This window comes from Passer domesticus, chromosome 6 (assembly GCF_036417665.1).
Source record: "Passer domesticus isolate bPasDom1 chromosome 6, bPasDom1.hap1, whole genome shotgun sequence".
NCBI lineage: Eukaryota > Metazoa > Chordata > Aves > Passeriformes > Passeridae > Passer > Passer domesticus.
In genome coordinates, this window is record NC_087479.1 from 29,187,199 (window position 1) to 29,213,006 (window position 25,808).

Here is a 25,808-nt window from a genome sequence, read left to right on the forward strand (position 1 = left end):
AAACATTTTCCAAAAGAGGATAAGGGTAAAATGCCATGACTTTGACCAAATTGCAGATGTATTTCATAGATAAAAATTAATAAAAGCCTATGGTTTTTGCGGTAATATTCTTCATTGAAATTAACTCTTCCATGATTTTGAGATTCATTGCCCACTACAGACATAAACCCAGGATAAACAAAAAAAAGATTAATTATTTCTTGTTCTTACATAGCACTTTTTGGGGAGGAAAAGACAAACTTTTAAGATGAGTCTAAAAAATTGTTTTTCCACAGCAAAAGGATGAAAATTGGAAGGACCACAGTAGTGCTGTAGAAATCGTAATAGAAAGATAATACCTCCTTAGGTTATTTTCTTAGCTTTAGCACAAAAGTTCAGAGACATGAATGGATGTTAAAGAAAAATGGATTTGGGAAAGATATACAAGGCTTTCTCACACTTAGGGTAATCCTTGTTGCTAATAGCCATCCTGGCAGGTTGGTTTGAAGCAGCATTAGTCAAGAAGGTGATACTGTGCTACCTATCAGAAGAATATTAGTAAGGCTTAGGAATATTTTTATCATCTTTTGATATTATGGGATCTAGTTGAATGTAAGAAATATTCTGGAGGCTGGTTTCTTGACTAGACTTTCTCTGGATTTACTCTAATTGTGCATGACCAGAAATAAGTACCAGTCAGGGATTCCTACTGCCAAATAGTATTCAACCTGCATTTAAGTTAGCTCCAGAGAGAATTCATCATTTAGTATTGATAAAAATTTCAGGCTTTAGAGTAAACTTCAATCTACTTTGTTATGTGTAGTGTGCTTATTAGCATTTCTGTACAAAACAAAGGAACATTAAAAATTAATATTTTGAAGAACAACAATACATTAATGTCTAAAATATTTCACAGTATAATAATAGATAATGCAGTATGAACTAATCTGTTGAACACCTAAATATGGCATTAATTTGCCTTTTTGCTTATATTTTTATCTTCATGTGATCTTGTGTATTCATAAAATCTCCAAAATGTCATCTTCATTTGCAGGTGCTCAAATACCTCCTTTGGCCTTAAATTCTGTGGAAATTGGTGACTTAGTCCAGATTTTCTGAAAAAGAAAATAGATGGTTTGAAGTAAATGTCAACTTAATAGCTGTTTCATCCACTTCTTATCTTTCTGCAAATTGTTGAGCATCATATGTGTGACAGACCTATCTGACTCTGAGGTGGTAATAGTAAATCCTTGGCAGCTCTTTTCATCTATACGTGGACTTTGTACCAAGTTTTTAGGAGGCAAAAAAGTATGCATATCAATAACAATATTCGTTCTCTGCTTGGCAATGTGAATTTCCATTGACAAATTACAAAGAAAAATAGTTTTATAGAAGGGGTGTAAGGCAGCTATTCTGTTTCAAGGCATTTCAATAACCATTTCTAATGATAGCAGTAAAAAAGGTGATGATAAACTGCAATAATACTTAAGGTATGGAGAATCTGGAGACTAATTACTCAACTTTCCAAATCAAATTAATACTGGAACATCCCAAGCTTTAATGTAGTGTAATTTTTTTGTTGATTCAGTTTTTGCTTCTCAATTCCTTGTATAGATCTGCATCTTGGCTATCTAGACAACAATTTTTTGTGTTTCATTCTTTTAAGATAGTAAGTTTACTGTTGACTGCTTTTAACTTACAAGGATTTCTTTTTTCATCTTTACACATCTATCTTCACAGAGTTAAAAGCATTCCAGTGGCAGATATATTTCATCAATTTTTGAGTGAAAAAGGCTGTGCTTAGATGTAGGTGATGTGTGATCCTTTAACTTCTGAAAGCAGATATTCAATTTGTATGTCTATCAAGATTGTGCATATGTGTGCTTTCAATTTCCTGAAGACATTGAAGTGATATTGTGTATAAATGGTCACTTTGTATTATCCTTACTGTAGGGTATTGAAAAATGGTTTATGTGTGCTTGTAAATTTGTGTGTGAAATTGACTCCTCTTCAAAACTATGTTCACTTAAAACAGAAAAACCACTTTATCTGCTATATACTTTGCTGTTTCTCTTTGTAATAAACTCATTCTTTGTGTTTTCTTCACTTCATCTAACTAGACTTGAAAATACATGGGAAGTTGTTGCTTCAGTGTTACAGTTTTTAGTACATGTTTTTTCAAAGTATGAACTTCCTTTCCTAAGGACAGGCACTGGATTAGACCATGATATGGAGTAGGATTTTGCTTTTTCCATTGCCCTCTGAGCAATTTCTCATCTGGCAAACCTTCAAAACCTTGCCACATCGGGCACTGATGTCAAAGAGATGAAGGATGAAAAAATATGTCAGTAGAGCCAAAGAATAAAAAACATTGGGGCATTTGTGTATCAAATATCATTAAAGGTCATTGTCTATTCAAGTGAAATAAAAAAGGTATATTTTTTTTTTTATGGTTTTCAGCTGTCTCTGTGGCACTCATCAGTTATGAAACTCCAGAGTAAAAATTGTGAGAAGCCTCTTTGCTCTGCTTTTGCATCCAGCTTTTTACAATGGATTCTATCAGTAGATATTTCTGTAGGGCTCAGTTACCGTTTTGATACCTGTTATGCAAAAGTTATCCAGGCCTCTAACATTGTCATCAGAAAAAGCAAAAATTTTGGCTTGCAGAATGAACTTAATCTCCAATTTTTATTTCATTAAATCCAGAAACTCATTCCATTTTGCTGATGAGTTGATGGTCAAAAACCTTGATCATGATGACCTCATGAAGTCTTGAGATAAATTTCACAAATTGTGGTCCTAATGGTTCTATCTAAAAGATTTCCTTTTCTTGCCTTTTCTTTTTATTAATAAACTTCTCCAAGTCTAATGTTAAGTAGGTGGATGTAGATCGGAATTAAACCCAGTTGAAACAAAAGGATATATGGCCCTTTAATACAAAGTACTGGATACTTAAACTGGATTTGATGGTAAAAAAAGAAATGGCTCAGTTATCCATGATGTGATGCTCTTCTGTCATTTTTTATTTGGGTAATAGACTACTGCAAATAATACTTCCTTGAGTAATTGTTTTTCATTAGCTTGAAGAGTTTAACACCTCATTCTGTGGGCATAAACATTATAAAGGACTTTCCATGGATGTTAGAAGTGTCAATATAAGGAATACATTTTTATAAACTTCTACATCTACAGCTCCTAATTTCTAACAAACTTATACCTTCTTGCTCTGCCAGTTACTCTGACCACTAATAATCTCCTACTTTTCTCTACTGTCTAGGTAGAATACATCAATAATTTGAAGGCATTATCTATACTACCTTGTTTTTATTAGCTATGCAAAGGATACATTTTCTTGCCAAGTAATTTGACATTCTAGCATACTACAGTTTCACTTTTAAGAAAAAAGCTTCCAAAGCCATCTCAAACAGCATTATTATTACTACCCTCTCTCCAGGCTAATGCTCCTGCCACTATTTATGGTTACCAAACATTTCAGGGTTTCATTTGAACCAACATCCTTCCCATTTTGACTCTTCATTAAACATGATTAAAAATTGAGGCTTTGATTTCCACAAATGGACTAGATCATGTTTCATTTGTATTGAAAGTGAATTTCAAAAATGGATTTCAAGTAAATGCATGTTGTTTGTAAACCCATGCAATGTTTCTTAACTTACTGTGTGTGTCTAGTGATTATTGCTCAAAATATATTCTTAATTTTGTATGTTACTGAGATAAGGTAATTGGTCTGTACTCTGTTGAATCATCCTCCCTTCTCTTCCCAATAAAAATACTACATTTTTACTACATAGATCATCTTTCTGGATTTGTAGATGTATTTCAAATACATGTTTTCTGTTCTCCAAATCTACTTTCCAATGTCTCTTAATACTTTTGGTTATGATGTAAATATATTATATTGGTTGAAGAGAAACTAAATTTTATGGGTATGTATTGCTTGTTTCATGAGAGTTGGAAATAGTTTGACCTTTCATGATCATTCAGGAGATTTTTGGAAAGGAGAACATAACTTATGCTATCAGTGGTATAGTGATGAATTCAAAATGGTCTGTAAAGTTATATAATAAATATAGAAGTGGTCAGTGTTCAGGTTATTACTTTAAGCTGTTTCTTTCCAGTTCACACTTTTTACTGCTGCATGTACCTCTTCAGTTGCAGCATCGTATCTCTTCACCTGGAAACCTGAACTTGCTAGTATTTTAAAGAGATGTCTGTGGAATAGAGCTGTTGGGTGAAACTCTACCTGCCTTTCAACACGTGAGTAAAACTGAGTTTGATTCCCCTCCCTCAGTTTTTAATTGAGTTGAAGTAATACCACTCATTAACCGTGTTGTTGTTCCTGAATCCGAAGGGAGCACTTGAGAACCATTTCCTTAAATACTTATGCAATTCATATTTTACAGTCAGTACAGAACTATGTGCACCCTTTATTTTTCTACATACACAGAAATATGTAGGATGATCCTGATGTGTCCTGCATTCTTTAATTTTTTTTAAGTATGTTTTTGTTTTAATTAGTCTATACAATATTAGAAGTGTATATGTAGGTGGCAGTTGCATTACTTTGATGCTTCTGGACAAGAGAGAAGCTGTGCTCTGTGGAGCTCGTAGAATACAGAGCTGCATATGGAATTAAAAGATATGTGTGTGGGTTGGAGGATGATAAATTGTTTCTGCTTGTCAAAAGAAATATTTAAATGAAGTTCATAATATAAAGATGTAAGTTACTCACCATGAAAACTGTTAGAAATTGAAGGCAACCAAGAAAAACTACCTGAACTAATTCAAAACTGGAGTGATTCTGTATCTCAAAAATGTTCAGTATTTTATTTATTTAGACAAGAATCCTGATGTGTCTTTTTCAACAATTTTGAAAGATTTTGACTGTGGAGGTAGGGTTGCAGCTCTGGGTAACATCTATCATTCTGTGACAACTATTTTATTAATAATTTTATGTAGAGCCTGTCAAAACCATACTTCTCCTTATTTCAATATGCATATCTGAGAAAAAGAAAAGGATCTCGTACTATATGGTCAGTTGCCAGCCAGCTAGACAGTAGAAGGCTATGGTTGCTCTCACCCTCAACTTTTGACTTCACCAGAATAAACAGAACAAATCTGGGGGGAAAATTTTGTTGAAAAGAATTCTGCATCTTCATTCTCTATATAGTACTTGTATTTGAGGAACATATAACATCCTTTGTAACTTTTAAACAAGGTAGAGTAATGCATGTTGGAGTAGATTATTTCTTTCCCTCTTTTGGTGATCTCCTCATACTGTTATTGCTGTTTCAGTGCACAGAGGCTGAGGCATGTAGAAATCTTCCCTCTTGTTTAGCTTTAGAAGTCAGATTTGTATCCTGACAATATCAAAATCTTGGTTATCTGAAATATATCAAAATACCAGCTTTCCTGTGCTGGCTTTATGAAAGAAGTTTTGAGTTAAAATTTAGTTAACGATTAACAGTTTATTCCTCTTAAGCTCTCTCATAATTTGTTCAAATCCAGAGGGACCAGGAACAACAAGAATATTTAAGCATATGTTTATGTGCATCAGGGTTTTGCAGTCTTGCCAATTGCAATAGTCAAATATCCAAAAAATTTAATTGTTAAAAATTATTTTTCAAAACCCATATCTTCTTTGGATAATTGAACTTTTGAGGTGTTTATGGAGTCAGGGTCTCTTACTTTTTCTGCCATGACAGCTATATATAAATATACTTTTTTCAGTTTGCTTCTCTCTAGGGCAAAAACAGACTTAAGTATTAGAAATTGAAGACTTTAATTTGGACAAATTTGACCTAGAAAGTTGCCTGTAAAATCTGAGAAAAAGCTGGTATGGTACCAACTCCTCAAATACGTGGACTATCATCTCAAGACTTAAAGGAGAGTGAGTGATTGTTTCAGTGAGTAAGAAACATAATACTACAAGTCACTAATGACTCAATTTCAAAATACAGATTATGTTGCTTTACATTAAAAAGTATTTAGTATATTTTTAAAGGGAGATATTCATATCCAGTGCTTGTTCTCCACTAGCTTCTCCAAACTTTTACATAATTTCTTGTGAAACTGACTGAAGTAAAATTTTTCTCTTGATATTGAATTATTACTAGCTGGAAGGCTGAGTAGTAAGTGTAATTCAATTCAGATTTAATAGACATGGTTTTTACACCCTATACAAATGTGTGCAATTAAAGAATATTTTTTTTCCCCTGAACCATTTCCTTTGGTCAAAAAGACCAAAGTATTTTTGGAAGATTTTGACTTGAGTGTTCATTTATTTATTTGACTGTAAAAATGTAACTGAGTTTCATGCCACTTGTACCTACTGTGTTCATATAATGCAGTACAGTAACAGAACTTGTGGCAGGGCACTTAATTTTCAAGCCTGTGCATTTAAGGGGTGGAGGAGGCAGAAACTAACAGTAAAAAAAATTAACAAGGAGACCACCAACAGTGGAAGCATTTTCTACACAAAAAAAGTTTGTGTGGGAAGGTATTAGATAGTCATAATAAGGCTTTTATTTCAATAATTATACTTTAGCCTTTGAAATGTCATTATAGGTCAAAGAGGCAGCTTTTGTTCCAAGTAGAGCAGAATTTAATAAGGGAGGACTCAATAGATATGTCAGATGGATAATAAATTGAAATTATGTCAAATTATGTGTTGTTACTAGAATCAGCTGTGTGATAAGCGTTGGTATACTCTGGTTTTCAAGTTCACTGACTCTTGTGCAGCATTTTCACTTGCTTTTTTTGTTGGAAACACCATGCTAATCTGTCCTATCTAGACCATACTCATTTAGACATCTGCTTACAGCAAGTGGTATCAATGATGCATCTTTATTTCATTTGCGTTTTCATTTCAGGGGATATAGAAAAGGATAAGATTATTATAAGCTCATGATGAGTATTTAGCTGGCTTTCCCTAGATCTCCATGCTTCTCTAAGGACAGCTATATCTTGGTCATCTGTAGTGAATCAAAATGTTTTGCCAACACATTTCTTGTCTTCGAAGAGATAAGAGTATATGAGTACAGGATGATGGTTCTTTTTAGTCCGTGTTGTGTATGACATACATTGTGAAATAGAAATTTTAGTACATGAGGCCTTGTTAAAATTTTGACACTAAAGACATTCAGCAGCTGCGTAGGTCTCATTACCTCAGGTCTTTCGTGAGCTTCCAGTTTCAGGTGTCTACACACCATTAAGCATGTCCTCAAGTTAAAATAGAATTCAAAAGATACGTTTGAATGTTCAGGAAGAACTTAGGCATAGTTTTGATATCTGATTCATCCTACAAACCTCATCCAAAATGAGAATCCATCAAGCACCAGATTCAGCAGCCATACAAGTTTTAATGTAGTTAAGATGCTCACACGTGCATGACACTGGTATGCCAGGTTATTCTTCATCCACATCCCATTGCAGCTCACTTCATCATGCCAACATCTAAATACTATCACAGCTGTCTGGAAAATCCATAATTACAGTCAAGGCTGGCAGTTGCCACTCTGAGTACAGGCAGCTTAGAGAGTTTTTCTTGGCAATAGACATCATAAACAGATGACAAAGGACAATCTCCTGGCATGACTGCAAAGTAGTTTGCTACAAGGTTAGCTAGCAGAACATGTTTTTTTCTACTTTGTTTATTTACTATCATCCTTCAACAGCTAACCCAAATAAAGGGAGCCTGTATGTCCCGGTCTTCCCTGAAGTCACTAACCATTTGGTTTAATACTTTTTTTTTTTTTTTTTTACAGAGGCATGTTTTCTGATTAAAAGGCTTGAGTGTGCATGTACATAGGGGAGGGACGGCCACACTGACTCATCAGTAGTGAATCTATTTGCGAGGAACCTCTACTGGATTCAAGTAGAAGAGCTTTCTCAAAAATTTTTTTTTGAAGTGTCACACCTATTCTATGTTGCCTAGGCTGGCAGCCACAGGGGTATAATGTACACTGGACCCTAAAGACTTTCTTCTCCATTTTGCAATTCCAAGTGCAAGAAATTCTTCCTCACTAGAAGGATTCTGTCCCTGACCTCCTTCTGGTACTAGAAAGGGACTTTAGAAAAAAGTCTGTACTCTAAGAGTTTTATTTGGTAAGGGAAATTTGTATACTCAAAACTATTTTATTCAAGCTGCAAGGTATGAAAATATATGGAAATCTGATCCTAGCCTTTGCAGTCCTCTAGTCCTAGCATATATTTTTTTTTCATGCCCATAAAAACATCAGTGTTATATTTTTCATTTGACTTGGTAACAATCCTGTTACTCTGGAAAGAGCTAAGAAGATTATTTTGTTTGTTCCTGGGCTTCAGATGGAGAGAGTACTTGGAATAAATACAATATCTGGACATGAGCTATACTTTAGTAGGTTGAGAGGTGCCTTAATTTACACTGCAGTTTGATATGGCTAGTCTTTGCTTCTACTAGAGTATGGTTTTGTAAGTAATCCTTGATGTCCAAGAGGAAGGTGACTAGATGGAAAGCAGCTGTTTATTCAAGGTGCTGTTGAAAGAGTGTAAAGGTTGGGATGACCACGTGAGGCCTTTTGGCAAAACAGAGGAAAAAGATACTTAGGTTAATTTGAGGTATTAGCCTTCATTTTTCTCAGTGATGCACAAGGAATACGTGGATTTTCTTTAAATTTGAGGCACCAGCTTGGTAAGAGCTGCCCTCTGAGTGTCAAGAGGCTGAGTGGAGCAGAACTGCACTACAGCTAAAATGAAGCAAACTTATTTGTGTTCTCTGAGCAGTTAAGTCACAGACCATGAAATAGTTTACAAAACTATAGAACAAAGATGCAAATCCCAAGTGTGTTTATCTCACACAAATGTAATATCTGACGTTGGATGAGATTAATTTTCTGGCCAGCATCTTTTATATCTTAAAATATTAATCTAAGCACATCTGGGAGGACTAAGATGCTGTCATGTGCCTACTAGACATGAATATCGTCAGTGAGTTTCAAAGGCCGCTTTACTGTGTAAAGAATGCAAGTATAAAAAGGGGGTGATAGTCACCCAGATCTGTGTTTGAAGTTATTACCTGACAATAATAATAATTATAGTTTTCAGCTGAAGCTGAACATTTTTCCGATCCTTAAAGTTCTTTATGGTCATTAAAGACTGTTGGTTAGAAAATATCATATAGAGGTCAATGAGGAGAGTATATGTGGGTTTTTTCCTGGTTTTCTTCTTCCAAGAAGAGCAGGAGACCTGACCTTTCTGAAAAAAATTTCTCATGAATTACATAAAGCAAATGAAATTCTATAAGTTCTTATTTTGCCCTAATACTGACTGCTAAATACTTTTTTTTTACTCATATCTCTCTTTAGAGTAAAAATAGTTTTTCTTACTTTGAAATCAGGGTATTGTTTCTCTCCCCTTCCACCCCCTTTAACTGCTTCAGGGTTTTGTTGTCTGTGAAATTTTAAGAATATAAACAAATATTGGTTAATTTTTATATCTTTTTAACAAAAAAAATTTTACTGGTATTTAAATTTATCTGATTTTTGAATGAAATATATTCTTATGTCATGCATTCATTTTTACCAAAAGATAACATTTCATTTTCTCATTCTTTAGAGCACTCTCATTTTGTCAAAAATAAGTGGGAGCATAATTGTAAAAAGTAAGCCACATGCTTTCAATTGTGCTAGAGACAAAGGGCACAGTTAAGACATGTAGATCTCCATTAATTTAAGTTTTGAACTTTGATTTCAGAATTTTTGAAAGCAAGGAATATAAGTTTTTATAATCAACATAATGACCATTAGAAAAAAATGTATTTTCTACATCACCAAAATTACCATTCTTCCTTTTTTTTTTAGCCCTGTAAAAGTGTTTTTGTATAATCTTACCATGAAAAATACTAAACTGGATTCTCTTGAATTGTTTACTAAAAAGACCGTTTAGGAATGACTACTTATAGACAAGAAATACATATATATTGCTATATTATAGTATAGCAACTATGCCAATTTTTTGAGTTAGTATCCACAGCACTTGCATTGTTGCACTCTAGATAGCATCCTGCTCAAAAACCCAACAACAAGCAACCCTCTATTGTTCCTTATTTCAGAGCTTTTAATAACTTTCAAAAAAGTCACAAATTCATCATCTCCCAATGTATTTTCTAAATCATACTGAAGCAGAGTTGTTCTTAGAGATACAAATGTTTAAAAAAATTCATATTAATGTATTTTATTACTATGATACCTAGTAGCATTCACTATAGAAAGAACATTTCCTATAAAAATATAATTTGCTTAGCAGTTCTGGTATGACCCAAATAACCCCATTCATTTCACAGAAACAGTTTTAGAGGCTATGTTGCATTATTCATTAATGTTGTAGATAACAACTTCAACCTCAAGACTGTTGAGCCAGCACTTTTATAAGCAGTAAATTCCCTGAGGGAGGGAATGAAAAAACTTGTCCCTACCCCGAGGTCTGAAAAATAGTCTTCACTACAGGAAGAATTTGCTGAGGGGTTGCATCTAATGAGAGGAAATTCTCTGAGATGATAATCATCCCCTGGAACAATTTTGGAAACCTGAAGCTCTCTATAAGACTGCTATAAGAAGTATTTTGGTTAATCCTCCCATTCCATGCCATGCACATGCTCAGTCCTTGGGACATCCTGAAAAAGGCAACTCATGCTGAGAGAAGGGATTTATTTTGTCTTTTTAGACCTGATGTTCCGAAGGACAAGAAATGGTGTCCTTACTACAGAGAATGTTGTATATATGAGCAAGAACAAAATATTTGAGATGAGTATTTAAGGAGAGGTGGTGAAGAGGTCACCTCTTTCCCATACCAACACACAGGATTAAACCAATCTAAACTCTTCCACTAAGCTGACCTCTTCATACTGACACCAATTTTACAGTCCTTTTGCAAGGAGCAACAGTAGGATTTAATGTTGATCAGGCCCAGTTATGGTCTTTCAGAATATGAACTGTTCTTTCCTCCCATTCTTGCAAAAAATGTGCTTTTATAAGGTACTAATACTCCTTACAAATGTTCACTTCAAGTAATACCCACTTCCTTGTTGTTCACTTTTTTTACTGTACATGGGCAATTTGGCCATAACATCCTCAGAAGTAACCTCTGTTCATATTCTTGTTAAAAACTCATGGGTATTTTTTGACAGATAGGTTATAAAATTATATTTTTTTATATACATAAAATACAGGGGAAAAAATAATTTTGGTCCTTTATATTTTGAACATCACAGAATCAGTGTCTTGAAGTTTAGGCCTGTTAACTTTGACTTTGTGGGGTTTTTTTAGGAATGTAAGGAATTAGAAATTTAAGACTGTTAGAGTTAAAAGAATTTTAATTCCTAAGAATGTTATACAAACAGATGAATGGCTTGGAAAAAACCTGTAAAAGAACAGGAAAAAAATCTGTAAGTCAATATGAAATGTAAACAGGTAGTCAATGATTTAAATGAGATCTATTTCTCTGTTTTGGAGTAAAAATTCAAAATAAATTGAGGTTTCTGTCAAATGGAAAGAATCTCTTAACCAAAATTAAAAAAACAATTCATTTATTTCATGCTTACTTGTAGAGTTCTCCTGAGCTTTACCTCTAGAATGAAGCAGTCTAGAACTCCAGAAAAGCTACAGCCTTATTGTACTGTAGTGGAAAGAGTTATTAATTTCTGAATAAAAACTAGTTTCCTCTAATCCACAAACACTGTATGCCCTCACAGTTTTTATTCAATTTATTGCACATCAAGACAGAACCTAGGACTCAGGTTTCTGATATGTAGTTTTATGGTTCTTCCTCTCTCATCCTTTTACATTCACATCTGCTCCATCCTGCTCCAGTACCAGAAAGTGAGAGGTGGCAGCTCAGTAAAGGTTTTTGCATTGGAAGTTGATTCTTCCTATTTTAATCCTAAATTTTCATTTCAAAATGTCATTCCAATATTTTCTAATACAGTCATTCTCCTCATGACCTTTAAAAGCATTCTTCTCTTTCAGATTATTGAAGAGTGTTTGGTGGGTGTTTACCCCTCTATGATTTAGCCCAGGTATTTAGCTTCTGTGAGTTGTTGGTTTTGTCTTTAAATGTTTTGCGATACCAACTACCTGTATGAGATAATTTACCCAATACTAGATTAATGTAGGAATTCTTCAATTCCTGTTCTATGGTGTCTTAGAGCTAGATTTAAGTATAATCTGCCTGAATTAGCTGTTCCTTCACTTTTATGATTTTATTGCAGCCTTGTTTTGTCTTCCTTTTTATTAAAATCATATCTTCATTGATACTTTTAAAATATTTAAAACACAAGGGTGCAACTTATATGAATAATTTCAAGTGTATGTGGGTGGTGCAGTCCTTGTGTTTATTGTAACAATCTAAGAAATAATAACTGAGTCTCAAACTGGCCAGGACTGAATTATTACCAAGAAAATGCAAAGCATAAACTATACAAAGGATAAAATAGATCCCACTTGCCACTTTTCTTTCTTTTTCCAGAGGTAATAAACACTTTAAGTCTGCTTTATATAGCTAAATTAATACACAACAGCTAGCTGAAGAGCCTCATATGTTTACTTACAGGAATACAATAATTTATAAGGTAAGAACTTAATGCAACAGGGTCTACTAATAGACTCTTAAAGGAAGAATAAGTCTTTCACAATGGTGATGGAAATCTGGTGCTTCTTCAAACAGCTAAGGATTTACTAAGGAACCTACTTCTGCAGAACTATGATGTTCTTATATGAGCTCTGTATTGACAAGGGCAGTGGAATTTAACCTATGAAAAGAAAACCAAATACCAACTCCATTTGTGGAATATGCATCCATCATAAGTGAACTTACTTTTGTTGTGGGCTAATCCCAGCTGGTAAATCAATCTCCCACAGCTGCTCATTCCCCTGCATCAGGAGCAGGGGAGAGAATCAGAAAGGTAAAAGTGAGAACTCCTGTGTGCAGATAAAGACAGTTTAATAGGTGGAGCAAAAGCTGCATGTGGAAATAAAAAGTAATTAATTTGCTACTTTGCAACCACAGTCGTGAGGCCTCTGTGTAACCTTCTGTTCTCCAGGCTGAACTTTCTCAGCCTTTCTTTGGCAGGGAGGTGTTCCAGTTCTCCTATCACCTTCATGGCCCCACTGGACTTGCTACATTACTTCCATGTCTTCTTATGCTGAGCAGCCCAGAGCTGGATGCAGCACTCCAGGTGGGATCTCCCAAGAGCTGACTAGAGTGTGAGAATCACCTCCCCCAGCCTGGTGGCCTTGCTGCTTCTGATGCAGCTCAGGATGTCGCTAGCAAAATACCTTTTTTGTAGTCATAAAAATATTGTATGCTATGGCTGCAGAACCTCATCTTGACTCATGACCATGAACCTCATCTTGACCCCCACACACACAAAATAAACGTAGGAAATCTAAATGACTTTAAAAATATATTAGAGGACTTTAAGCTGTTAATAGGTTAAAGCAACAGATTTGTCCAAACTGCATAGCATTCATTCTGTCTTAGTTTTATTGTAATTGTTGCTAGGGTCAGAAACAAGGGGGTGCTGTAGGTTTCTTGTACATTGAGATTCCTCAAAAACCATTGAGCTCAAAGTACTTAATACAGTAATTATGATTATATTACTATTAGGACTGTAATTTATGGTCTAGAAATTAAATCTAGATTGTGATATCTTTGGTAAAGATGTCCTTCACTATGGCACAGTCTCACTAAACCAAATGTGCATGTAGCAATAAAAGAGGAAAATGCTGAAAAACAGTTTATTAATCCATGCTTTTACACAAGGCTAAAGGGTACTGGCAAGACATGGTAAAGTTTAACACCTGAGTGTTATTGTGTGTACTATTATGTTGGCAGCCTTGGCTACAGTGACCATGACATGGTGGAGCTGTAGAGCCTTAGGTCATCGAGGTGGGTGCACAGTAAGCTCTCCACCCTACACTTCAGGAGAGCAGACTTTGACCTCTTCAGGGACCTGCTTGATAAAGTACTATAGAATAAAGCCCTGGAAGGAGCCCTTGAGACCAGGAGAGTAGCTTTTCTCTTCTTCTGGGATCTGCTTGATTCATAGGAAAAGCCAGGTAAAACAGAGGGGTCTAAGGAAGCTGGATGTAGCAGGGAAGGTATTTTGTGGTTTTTATTGCAGCTTTGAGTTTGGATACAATGTCATGTATGCCTAGTCACTGTTCTTAGACTGAAGGCTAGATATGCTTGAAAGGGACTGAAATGTCTATAGCAAACACAGTAGAACCTTACTACATTTCTTATGAGATTAGGACTAGCAGTTACTAGTCCTAGTTTGAATATTGTAAGATGAAACATATTCTACTTATTTAATACATAATAAGATAAAAAATATCTCCCTATTAGAGCTTCAATGCTGTCAGAGTATGGAAATAATTATTAATTACCCCTCCCAACTAAGATTTGGGACCAAAACTGGCAAGTTAAAAACACATACCTGTCATATCATATTTCATGTGTGAAAACATGACTTATGTGATGCATAAATATAAAATATTTCTTCAAAACCAGCTCTGCTGCTCTGTTCCACTTCATAGAGTAGTGTGAATATTTGCTTTGGGAGACATGGATCTCACAATATGCTGTAGAAACTCAGGGATGTATTTGAAAATTCACACACAACCACACTTCAGATCTAAATTGGTTTTGGTAATATTTATCTTAAATATATCCATTTTATTAAAAAAAACTAACAAACAAGGTTTTATATAGACTTAGTATTTATTGTAAAGCAAGACATTTCCTTTGCATGGGACTTTTTATAGCTAAGGCAAGAAAGTGCCATTTTAGTACCAAACATAATCTAGTACAGGTACAGCAATAGTGAATGTTTAAATTCCCTATAACAAACAGTAAGCATATTTATTTTTTTTATTGATTTCTGTGAAGAGGAATCTTTGAAACGTGTATTAAAATTCTATGTGTGGAACACCTTAAAAGCAAGAGCTGACTTGACAGACTTAAAGTTGTTATCCTTATGTCTTGTTAGTATGTGAAAAAATGAATGGGAAGAATAAAAGGTTTTGATAATTTTGTATATAAGCATTTCAGGATAATTCTTACATCTGAAGTACAAACACAAGAGTTGCAGGAGATACCACAAGTATAACACTGTAGTTATTCTCCGGTTTTACAGGTAAACTATTGCCTATAGAAATATTTTCAATTCATCCTCAAACTCTATTGAACCACTTGTTTACTTTGGCTACACAGCAGGGAGAAGATTTGGCCTTCCAAGCACAAACAACTTCAGTTGTAGTTTAATGTATTAATATATTAATATTTAATACATAAATACCAATCACAATCAAAACCCCCTTCCCACACTTGTAATGAAGTCCAACAGCACGCATTGCAGTAGGAAGTAATCAGCACATTGCTTCAAGCAGTGATCTGCTTCAGATTTTTGTTCTCAGTTATAGATCATATTTTCAGATTACTTTTACTGGAGAATTTTAATTGGTGGTCCTGTAGCCTGTTGAACAGGATTTTATTGTTCAAATATGGAAAAGCTGTCTTCACGTTGTCAGGTAGCATGAAAGGATTGCCCTTAACCTTGCAGCCTGCTAAGCAATGGAACAGGAGATAAATAAAATGGAGCTTGAAACAGATTACGTCTGCTCTCAATATGAAGGGTCAATTAGCTATTTCATCCACCTGCAGACAGTTCTGTTCTCTTGCACAATCAGTAAATTACTTTTTCCAGGACATAGTATCAATGGTTGGCAATAGTCATCTCCAATTTTGGGCTTGTTAAGAACTTCTGTAGTTACTGCAAAGGATTAATTTGACTCCTTTTTGGATAACAGAAATTATTTTTGCTCCAAATTCTGTGGAAGTGTCCTGCATTTCATTTACCAAGCCTCTTTATTTTTTGTCTCCCTAGTAATAAAAAACACAGTGCTATTTTTCATCTTTATGAAATCTGAATGCCAAATGTATTTGTTTGTTTGAGGAGGACTATTTCAATAACAATAAGACTTAGTGGCCTTGGAGAGATGGGTTTTATTCAGCAGAGGAACTTGAACTGCCTGCATCCGTCTCATTATATAGGCTGTATACAGTAAGCCACAGTGTTTAACAGCTGCTGGTGTTAGGATTAAGGGAAAAATATTTAATTTGATGCAGAGGCACGTATGTCATGATTTCTGCTGTATTTTCTACCTGCTCCCAAGGGTGCATGCTAGATATGGCATAACACTCAAATCATTTAGTTGTGTCAACAAAATACAGTGATGTTTGTTTAAAACAAAAATTAGTTTAGCAATAAAATTGATTAGTTGGTGGTTACTTCACTGTCACTGTGCTGATAGATAGACAAAATGATTTTGTTTAGTCTTGTGGGGGCAAAAAATTCTGTAGAGACCACAGCAAATACACAGAATATAAACTTGAATTAGTCTTTCTGTTTAAGGAATCAGTAGAACAGACAGGGAAGCCTGAAGAGTAACCCAGATCAAAATGGGTTTGTGCTCCTGTTCTCATTGCCTTGTAAATAAGTGCCTTTAGCTTTCTAGTGCCCAGACACATCCAAGACAAAGATAGAAATCTCTTCCAGTTTGCAGATGTACTGCCAATAACAAAAATAAGAGCAAGCTGTTTCCCAGAATCTCCAAACTAGATCATACTAAAATTCCCAGGTGACAGTTCATGTAATATGAAGCTAATTCTTTGCTATCTGCAGTAATGAAGAGTATTTTATGCAGAATGCTAATAGAATAACATAAATGACAAGTTATACCCTAGATTTGCAAAAGGTGGCAAATAAAATCAAGTAAGAAAACACAATTATGTCAATAATAGAAGCTTGATCTTTCAGAAATCATATCAGGAATCACAGATATAACACTTTGAGAAAATCTGAAACTGATCATAATTCTGAATGAGTGGATTTGTAATATTTTCCAATCCATAAGTGATGAATAGTAATTAGTTAGATTAGATGGGTTATGATAAAGTAATTGACTGAAACAGCTCAAATTGCTATTGCTTTTTACATTTTTGGTGTAAATTGTGCACTACTTCTCTTTCACACAATACAATACCAGTAAAATAAACTGTAACAAGGGTGGGGGGAAAAAAAAGGGGAGTAGCAAAATCTGTGCTGATAAGAAAGAAAATGCTGCTCAGGAGCATAAATTGCTTCTGCTGCTTTCTTGAAGAGGCAAATATCTATGTGACCCTAGATTCCTCCTTGCTACAGATTAGGTAATGTGCACTTTACACACAATCACTTCTTTGGTCTTGAGGATGAGCTGTATTTTTCATTACAATACCCTGAAAAAAAAATCATAGCTGATGGTATTCCATATGACAATGAAGAGTGAACGTGTGTGACAATGCAGTGGTTAGGGAGCAAAGGTACACTTGAGGAATGAATGACACATTAATTGTATGTGAGAAGTCACCAGCTGCTTCATCGCTATTTTTAATCCAATGAGGCTGACAAGACCAAAAATAATTGCCAAATTAAGATGTTTAGTAGTGTACATGTACTGAGTTATGGCTCTAACTCCAATTCCTTGTGAACAGATTATCCTTACCCTATCTTTCACCCTTGCTAGTGGATTGCCACTAGTCTGCTGAACTGTTAGGGACTCTGAATGCAACTGATATGTTTTAAGGAAAACTGCAAAGATAACGTGCAAAGGCGCTTCGGTCTAGAGCATATGAAAATGAACAGACCCGTTTTCTTTTCATGCTAATATCATATACACCTTGTATGTAATTTTCTTTTTTCATTTGTGCTTCCACCCTTCCCTTGCATATGTGAGATCAAATCAATCACTTTGTTCTGCGCAAACGCCAAGAAATCTGAGTAGAAAATATAGCATATGAGCTCAGCAATGTATTATTATATCCTATAGGTCATCAGCAGACACAGAAAAAAACTTTTCTTCAGGTAATACTTTTTCCAGTCCTTTGTTTAAACTCCATTTTTTCTTATAGTTTCTTTTTTAAATGCAGTTGCTACAGTAACTAGAATAAAAGTGAAGAGAGAATAAAGTAAATATAAATGTTAAATGGGAGAGGAAAAGACAGAAAGCCTCTTGCTACTGAAGCACAGATTATAAATTAGTGCTGCTGTGCTGCAGAACAGAACAATTTCGTGGAAGATATTTTTTGCCAGAAATATAAACCTAGCCAAGCGATATTTTGAAGCATGTCATTACCCTCAGGGTGGAATCTGGCAAAAGAGTCAAGTTGTTTTGCATGTTACCTTTGAAATTGTGTGTTTTTAAATCTTAGCTTGTGCTTTATTGAGATGCAATTCCAAGCACACATAAAGGCAAACTGCTAAAACAGCTATAAATGGTTTTTATTTACTGTTTGATCACCTCCCCTGTAACCACTGATTTCTTTCTAACTATTATAAGTGTAGTTTCTTGCATTCAAAGTGGTTCCCCAAGGACAACAAAGGAAACCAATAAATTCAAAGGCAATAGTGTGAAATGAAATATAAGTTTGGCCTTTTATATGTATGTAGCAGCCAACTATACAAAATTTATGCTTTAAGCTGTCAATTAAATAAGCAACATGAACTTTTTCTTAGTGACTAAATAACATCCTAATACTGTCCAATGTTTGGTGACAAAGCTCTAATAGGCCACAGTGGTGCAATAAGGATGACTAACAACTGATTGTGGGTTATTTGATTGCCATGTAAGCAATGCAGAATAAGTACCACATGTGAATGAGAGTACCAGAAGGGTAATTTGTAAAACTTGTCCAAGAAATTAATTTTGGGATTATTTATTAACATTTCAGAAGAAAAACTAGAATTGGGTTAGTTTTCACGTGTTACTGTCTGCTTGTGCTTCTCCTGCCCTACTCCATTTCTTTTGTTCCTACCATGCATCAAATTTCTAGTGTAGGTTATCAGGTGACAACAGATTCTCTTTGAATACTTATCTTACCACTGCATATTAATTCATGCTTGTGAGGAACACTATCCTAACATGAAGTTATTAATGGTTTTTGCCTGAAAGTGATTCATTCTGATAAAGATTTCAGAAAAATACGGCACGTTAAGCTTTAATAAAATAGCATGTTATTCAAAGACAGTTGAATTGGTGTTGTTTATAAACATCAAGTGTGGAAGCTCTGAAGTCTTAGAAGTTAGCCAAGAAAACCCCATTTTTAAATATCAGATCCCTGAGATGAGAAGATTCAAGATAAGCACATGTGAGAGTTGAGGGTACATATAATTATAGAAAATTAGAAGGTATAGAAAATTAAGGTATTGATGCTTATAAAAGTGAACAAAAGCCTACAGTATTTAATTTCTTGAAACATTAATGTAATATGAAATTATAAGACATTGTACATGTTCTACCTTAATTATAGTTACATATTCTGATTTTCACCAGCATATTGTACAAGGCTGAAGCAAAAACATTCTGCTACATGTAACTCCATAACAAAGGAGTATAGTACAATGCAGATGAAAAAAAGACTTAAATAACACCCATGAGTAAGAACAAAAAATGCCAAAGTGATCACACCAGTTCAGTTAAACAAATAATATTTCTGAACATAAGCCCATCAAGCAATACTGTGATTCTGTATGTAGCAACTGATAATGAGAGGTTAGTTTTGATAAGAAGAGGAAAGGCTCTTAATGATTGCTGCATGAACTAATTAGCTAGTAGAGCTTGTTTCTCTTACTATGTTGAAACAGTGATATCATTTTAAATATGTTTACTCTAAACTAAGAATTTTTCAGTGAATTGCTCAAATTTTAGTCATATCACTTAATGATTAAGGAGCAGATTTATCAAATGCACAGCTACAGAGTAAGTTTTTTAAGGTGTCATTAATAACCGCCTTTTAAAAAATTCATTACTTGAATCAGTGCTATGCCTAAGGAAGTGAAAACAGTACTTCCTTGACAACATTACCATCACTAAATAATTTTTTCACACTTATCAGTCTATAAAATATTTTTTTAGAACTGCTGGCATGTGGTTTTGAAGACTTTTTTTTTTTTTTTTTCATAAAATCCGACCGTTTAAAAATTACCATTCTTTTTATACACGGAAGCCCATTATGATACATCCACCAGACACCTGACTAAGTCAAGGTACTTATGAAAAAATGGATACAGGAGAGTTCCCCCAAAATACATATTGCTGGAAGAACTTCAATGTAGTTTCCAAAAAAAACCTGAAAATTATAAGAATTAGGAATAACAGGCAATATATCTTATGCAAAAATGTTTTGATTTTTGAAATTTTCTAAATATTTGAGCTCTTTGGAGTCTTAACACCTTCAGTGAATGACCACAGAAAATTATATTAGGCATTGCACCAAGATTTTTAGTACCCCTGTGTTCTAAAATATGTTTTTAAATAATATTTGTGATATTAACATCTTCCATGAGTTTTAGAGAAATATGAAATAAAAGTAAAGCATTTCTGAAGATTTTCTGTCCTCTTCTTCTTGTGAACATGTTTCAAAGTGTGCATTTTTGAAATAGGTAGAAATTACAATTTGACTGAGAAGTACCGAGTCCTGCTTTGGTTAGCATTTATGGAAATAATTTCTGAATGTGACAGCTTTTCCTCTTCAGGAAATCTCCACCTGGGTAATCAAAAACTGATTGTATGCCACAGCACTGAAAAAAGACTGGTGAAGCACTTCTGCACAGCCCTTGTCCATTCTTCAGAGTGAGTCATGGAGTAACTCAGACTTTCACAGTCTAGTGCCATCATCCTTTGACTAAAATAGGCTTTTTCACCCTACCATGACGTACTCAGTATCTGGGGTTTTTCCGTCCAGTCTCCAAGCTGAATGCAACATTAGATATTGTTAAAAATAAGTAGCTCTAAAGCCTGGGAAGAAGGGAAAGGAATAGGGCTAACATTTCTCTGCATCAGAGGTTATACTAAAGATTTCCTTTTGCCTTTCTAGCCTAAAAAGCTAAATTTTACTGGCTGAACCAAAGCCTCACCTAATGTTTAAAAAAAAAGAGTGTTAAGTAATTTGCACCAACAAAAATATATTCCTAATGAACCTTGAAATGAGCCTTCTTACTGAAACTCTTTCTATACCTGAAAAGCTCCAATATTTAACACATCACTGCCTATTATATACAAAATATAAACCAAAGAAATTCCTGACTAATATGTCCTACAAGAAGACTAGATTGAATGGATTTTCAAAATGAACTTGTAAATCTGATCTTAATATCTCACTAAAGTTATTGTGTTGTGGGCTTTAAAGACACCATGATGCATAATGTATGTATGTCATTTTTTATCATGGGGAAAGCCATAACCGCATTAGCTCAGTTTGCTAATTTTATCCACCTCAAAAATATGCAGTTATGAGTTCATATAATTGATAAATACATATAATTTCTAATAACCAAAAGTTTTAAGTGGAGTAACCTGGTTCTGGAACATATTTTAGTAGTATTAGTGGAGCAAAACGCTACCTAAAACGGAATTAGATAAATTAAAGGGATTAGATTACATGGTTTCTTATGATAGCAGGATCCTGGACTTGATAACCCAAGATCATTTCTAGTCCTGTCTCCTGTAGAAAAAGATACTGGTCTGGTGGATTAGTGAAGCAACCTTACCTTATCAAAAGTGTAGGAGGTAAATTGTATCACAGCAGGTATTGTACAGAATGCCTGATCAAAAAGAGGTACATGAACCAGAGTACAGAGGAAGATCTCTCATTTTTTACCGGTACAGCATTCCCATGTCCCCAGATGTTTTGCTGATCCCTTCCTTCCCTACCTAAAAATCTGGTTAGATGTTTCTTCATCCATTTTTCTTAGTGAAAAGTCTTAATTTGGAATTAAACACTAACCGCAGTGTTCATAATTACACTCATGCCTGTTGACAATTGACTCAAAAAATGTATTAGTTTGACTTATTTAATGTTTCTTTTCCACTGATCTGCTTATATACTGCAAAGGAAGAACATCTGTTTACCCAGCTGGGTGGGAAAACAGGGAAATCACGTGTAACACTGTCTCAGCTGTCCTGTGCAAACCACTTCTGGTTTCCAGTGGACTATTGTGCAATGGAATTGATGACTGGATTTGGTACCAATTCCATGATAAATAATACAGTGTTTCACCATGGGTGGCATATTTTAATAAAAGCACTAGCTGCCTTTTTACCTAACCTCAGAAAAAAAGTTGGAGATTTTCTTCAAAAATCAACTATTTAATTTTAATAGGCTATTAGAATCTCTGTAGTGTTTTTACTGATCGTAGACAGAGATGATGTTGCCAAGAGTGATAGTTGATATGAAGGGTTTTTAAAATCAATCTGAGAATTCTTTGTTTGTATCTCAAATTTTTTTCAGCCCCTCTAATTTCCTTTTCTCTTTCCATTTGAGCAAATATTACACGTGGTAGTTTCCTTATCTTTCCCATTGTGGTGTGATTGTTAGGGGTAGGGTTTAGACCATTTTGTTTTCTTCTTCAATTGCAAGACAAATTTACTTGGGCTTTGATTTAAAAAACCAATTTGGAATCCTAAATCTGTTGGTAAATTTCATTATTTTTGGACTGTTATTTTTATATTCTTCCTCTCCTCTTTATGTATTTGCCTCTCATGAATTTGAACATTCACATGCTAGATGTACTTGCAGTAAGTAATATTGCAGTAGCATTTTTTTATATCCTTCATGTTCCTGTCCCCAGAGGTAGGACACAAGCAGTTGTGTCACTTTGAGACAAATGTACTCCCAGTTTCTCCCTTCTTATTCTAAATGTTAGCCTACAACACTTTTTATTTTCATTATCTGATTCCATTATGATTATGTTTCAGGCTATGCTGTCTGTGCAGTTTCCTCCTTCAGAGAAATTCCCTAGTTCCTAACATAACTATACACACCATTGCTTCATTCACACATTTGGGTTTCAAACCTTGACCTACTCCTCAGGTCTTGAGTAAAGAGCTGACAGGATTTTAAGAATGCTATTTTTGAAGTGTTAGTCTTAATTCTCCTGCCTCAGAGTCAGAATTTATCTTCCAAAAGCTAAGGTTCAAAAAAGCATTTCATTTTTCCATGCTTAATTATTCCTTTATCCCAAATTCATTCTGCAAGTAAAGACAGCAGTCAACTGCATCAACAATTTACAGGTTAGAGCAATAAATTCTATGATGTTGAACACTTTGTGTAGGAATCATGAACCAAAAAAAGGTAACCAATAATGAACAATACAGTAAGTTCCAGATAACTCAGATTCCAGTTCATGTTAAAATAGACCACTCATTATTTTCTTTGGAGTGAGAGCTATTGAGATAGAGATATGCCTTGTTATTTGACATCATATGGGCCATATTATCTAGAATGGTAAACTGAATTATCATAAAGGTCACTTCTGACTTAGAGTTCTATGAATTGCTGTAGTTGATGATAACATGTAGCAATTACTATTGTAGATAATGAAGAACAAATAAATCTGAAGTTAGGAGAGCTGATACTGCATTAAAAGTGTAAGTAACCAACCAGAGAATAAAATTAAATTAAATGGAAATTAATTGAAAGCAACTATAAATCTGCCATCCTTTTAACTCAGTCTTCCCTCCTCCCACTTTCTCTCTTTACAAAAGAACACATCCCAGATGGAAAGTAGAAAAATCATGTAAAGGGGCTGCACTTGTTTGGAGGGAAGGATTAACTTCTTAGGGAAGACTTAAACTTTAGAGGTACTCAGGAAAAAATTTGATGCTACATGATCTGAAAAACAGGTTCCTAGAAATGAGTTAAGGAGGGTGAAATTGTCTGTTTATATACTCAGTGGAAATTAGGTCAATTGTGTGGACAGTTAAAGTAGAAGCAGGAAAATGAAATCAAACTGAACAGATGTACATTGAAGAAATGTTGAATATATTTTTAATTGCTTAATCACTGTGGACAATATTGACATTTACCATCTGGTTAAGGTTAATGGTATTCAAACACCTGTAAATAGTAGGAAAACAAATTTTATAGAAACTCAACAGTTTTAGAACATAAGTGAACATGTATTCAGTAGTTTTAGAACATGCTATTTCTTTATTGTTTATTTTTCACTCATCATGCATTGCTTCTGTTTTCTTATAGGTTTTAAAATAAAGCAATGGAAAAAAGTAATAATATATCTTCCTGACTTTAAATATAGTAAATTTATACTGTGAAAATGCTAAACCTGTCAGTTTTGGGTATTAGTATATTCGTACTGGAGATACTAAATCCACCCACACAGAATTCTAGGTAGTCAATAGTTTCTATTTCCTTGCGTGCAACAGATATGATTTTATACCCAATACACAGGAACCACATATTGATAAAACTGCTTTCTGAAGCCAAACATAGGATTTAAATGGCTTGTGCTATCACAAGCTACAAATGAAAACATGAGATTAAAACCCCATTTTAACTCAATAGCCTGCTTTGACTCACTCATTGTTTCCTTTCTCTGTAGATGTAACTTCCCTGACAGCTTCTTATTGCACTTTTGGTCTTTCTCATAAATTAGCAGAGTAGTTTGTTTTCCATACAGCTCCAGGCTACTGTGAGTTCCTTCAGCTATTCTTTAAACACAGAGGAATGAGTCTCTAACATAACCACATCTGACACCAAGCACATTGGTGTTTAGTTGTATGGCTGAGCTCTGTAGCTTCAGTAACTAATTTATATAATGAGGTAGAGAATTCCCCTCATCCTCTAAGATATATAAGACACGAGCAAGTTTTCATGAGGACAAAGTAAGAAGCAGCTATATATAGCTGGTAAGCTGGGGCTTCCTGAAACAAAATTGTTTCAATTTTGTGTGTTAATTATTCAATATTTATAAGTGTTTGCTGTGACAGATGGGAAAATTTTTCTGTTCAACCTGGTTTTGACACACTTTGCTTTGTGAATGTGTTTCTGTAATTGCCTTCAGAGATTATGTGTTCTATTTTCATACTGGAGATTGTTTATGAGTATAGTTAGGTCAGAGAATAGAGTTCATTTAGGGTGTGGTATTGTGTCCTTATTTTCAACAAAATACAAATTTATCACCCTAGAATTCCTTATTGACCTTTCAAGAGTCAATAAGAAATTCTTTCTAAAAGAGAGGTGTAGCTGGTTTTTCTCAGAAATTCTCTTTTGCATAACTCTCAACTCTTTTGATCAGGCAAAATTATGATCTCACTGATTTTTCCTCTACACCAATATAAGTTCATCTTTTATTAAGATCTCTATAAAATGTGAGATTAAATCCTGGTGTTTTTTGGTACATTTATTCTTTTATTTTTTAAATAATATTGTCGTTGTTTATCCTTGGTTGGATGCCAGGTACCAATGAAAGCCACTCTATCACTCTCCCCTTCTCTGGACAAGAGGGACTGAAAAAAATATGATGAAATGTTCATGGATTGAGATAAGGACATGAAGAGATCATTCACTGATTACCATCACAGCCAAACCAGACTCCACTTGGGGAAATTAATTGAATTTCTTGTAAATCATATCATAGAGTAGGATAATGAGAAGTAAAACCAAATCTTAAACACACCTTCCGTCTGCTGGTCCTTACTGGGCCTAACATTATTCTTGACTCTCTGATTCCTTCCCCAAGAAGTGGAGCAGGGACAGAGAACAGGACTTACAGTCAGTTCATCACATTGTTTCTTTCTCTGCTTCCACCTCAGGGAGAGGATGCTTTCCAACATTCCGGGATCCCTCCAACAGGAGACAGTCCTCCATGAATCTGTCCAGTGTGAATCCTTCCCATAGGCTTCATTAGCTTCTCTAGGGTAGGTCTCTTCCACAGG

General features: G+C 34.6%; 1 long non-coding RNA gene across 2 annotated transcripts in view; it reads left to right on the forward strand.

Annotated features, from left to right (window-relative positions):
* Positions 1–25,808, forward strand: part of LOC135302972 (uncharacterized) — a 33,019-nt gene that overhangs the window by 3,405 nt on the left and 3,806 nt on the right. Inside the window, exons 2-3 of one of the 2 annotated variants that reach the window (XR_010364516.1) lie at positions 4,153–4,257; positions 25,686–25,790. This is a non-coding gene — a long non-coding RNA (uncharacterized LOC135302972). Of the gene's footprint in view, positions 1–4,152; positions 4,258–7,766; positions 10,159–25,685; positions 25,791–25,808 lie in introns of those variants that run through there. The other variant, XR_010364517.1, reaches the window with a different exon arrangement.